We start from the raw sequence: 2,527 nt of genomic DNA on the forward strand, positions 1-2,527 counted from the left end.
CAAACTCCTACTAGGATTGTTCGTTAAATCCTGCTTATAGTAGTCAAGCACTTTCTTAGTCCCAAGTCCCAAAATCTTTCACTTCCTTTTTCCCTGAAAACACAAAAGAGGCATGGCCAGAGAGGTCACAGCAATACCCCATCCTCATGCTGTGTTAGTTACTTTTCCATTGTTGTGACAAGACACCATGAGCAAGGCAAGTTATGCTCACAGATTCAGATAGGTAGAGTCTGTTAGAATTATGGTGGGGAACACAGCTGCTGGCTGGTGTGTTACTAGACCACTAGATGAGAGCTTACATCCTTATCCACAAGCTGTGAATCAGGGGGAACTAGCTAGGAATACTGTAAGTGTTTGAAACCTCAGCCCCTAACCCAGTGATGCATTCCCTCCAATAAGGCCATACTTCTTAATTCTTCCCAAACAGTGACACCAACTATGCATGGACACATAGGAATCTATGGGATTAATTTATTTATTTATAATTTATTTGCTATTTATTTACATAATAATTATTTAATAATTCACAATTAAATTATTTATTCTTATTTAAACTACCACAGGGACTCATGGAAGGGAGGGGATAATTTTCCCTCTCCCGGCAGTCATAAATTATGTAGAATTCCTTGACTAGTGTTGGATCTCATGAAACTTCCCCACTTGCACAGTAGCATGTCTTTTGATATCAAAACTTCCTTCTGCTTGGTTAGTCAGGGTAGTCCAAGTGACTCCTCTTAGAATTTGAATGCAAATCCCCATTGCTGATTTAGGGACATTTAGGCACTCTTATGGTAGTAACGAAGAGTTGTCTAGTTGGGTGTAAGACCCACTTAACAGAAAGGTACTTGGAAAGCTAGCCAATTGCCTGAGAATAGTGAGGTCATGGACTTTAGAAAATAGCCTACTACCACCACTTTGCCAGACCAGCATTATTCTTTACTACATTCCAAATCTTATTTTTATCTACACAGATGAATATAGCTATCACACCTCCTCACAGAATCTTTGATTTATAGGAGTTGGAGATGATCACAGAAAACCACAAGTGGACACAATGCAGAGATCTGCAAATCAAGGGCAGCCCAGGCCCAGTGGATACATCTACCTCACAGCTCCTGCTTCTGTGACTCAGGAGGCATTGTGGAGGAGGGACAGAAAGCTTGTAAGGATCACAATACCCAGAAGCCTGTTGTGAAACAGTCTTTCCTAGAAATGGCTGCGTAAGCAAGACCAGAACAATGCTATGCAATTTTATACACTATTACATGGGCAATCTTAGCAATTCACAGTAATTTAAGGGCTTATTGACTAAAACATTTTTTGGTTAGACATTATAGAAATTCAATCCAGAGTGACTCAACAAACAAGCTTTTATTTTTCCTTGCATAAGGAAAATTGTAACTGTTCATTGAAGCTGTTAATCAATGTTTTGATTTTCTTCCTTTTGACACATGGTAGAATTTTGCTACATTCCTCCTGAATATGAGGTGTAGTTACATAATGTGCTTTAGCCATTGGTATGGGAGCAGATGTAGCTTGTGCTATTTTGGGGCAGGAAACTTTAAGAGTGAGTGTTTCTGCCAAGTTCTCTTCTCTGTGCCATGGTGATGGGCAAAGTTCCACGTGACTGCTGTGGAGTGCAGCCGTAACTGCCCACTATTGGTTCCAGGATTTTTCTGGTGGCATCATGTGTGTCCTCACTGACAGACACATAGCTCATATTTCTCTGTTTTTCTATCTGTTTTCATCTATTGGTCACCTCATAATTCCAAAATGGCTGCTGAAATTCCAGGGATCCTTTTTATGTTCAAAATAGAAAGAACTGATAAGGTAGAATTTGTGGGATTTACTTTACCTAGAATGAAAGATTTCTGGAGAAATCTCTTGCCAGCAAGACTGGATTAAATGGCCTCTACTTGTTAGGTGGGGAGTTCTGAAAGTGGACATAGTAATACTCCACAAAATCTAGACATATGGAGAAGGGACCTAATTCCATATTGACAATGGACAGTACTAGCATGGAAAGTCTTCAATTTTTCCCTTAAGATGAAAATAGTTGATACCATTATTTGGCCACACCATGCCTCAGCAGGAATTACCTAAAACACTTATGAATAGTCGGTAATGGACTGTAGAAGCTACGTTTTGATGTAATCCTCCACAGCACTGCATCTTAACTGAGCAGTTGCATGACCTGGTCCTTATTGAACAGATTCCTATTGGGCAGCTTATGTGGGTCACGATTTAAAACATGTTGGATGCCAGGTTTGATGTTTGTGCATCTTCCCCTTGGCAAGGCACCTCATCAACTAAGAAAAACTAAGTTGATCAGGTAATCACACTCTTTCACAAAAGAAAAAAGTCTCTGAAAATCTGAAGCAATTGCTGCAGATCACTCAACTGCTACCCGTGAGAGACAAGAAACTGACATGTGGTTTGTGCCATCATTTTAGAAGGCATTAGAAATTTGAGTTGTGCGTCTTAGCAGGCAATAATACTTCCACTTGTTCATATTTTCCAATTCGAG

Source organism: Rattus norvegicus, chromosome 7, assembly GCF_021556685.1.
Source record: "Rattus norvegicus strain SHRSP/BbbUtx chromosome 7, alternate assembly SHRSP_T2T, whole genome shotgun sequence".
NCBI lineage: Eukaryota > Metazoa > Chordata > Mammalia > Rodentia > Muridae > Rattus > Rattus norvegicus.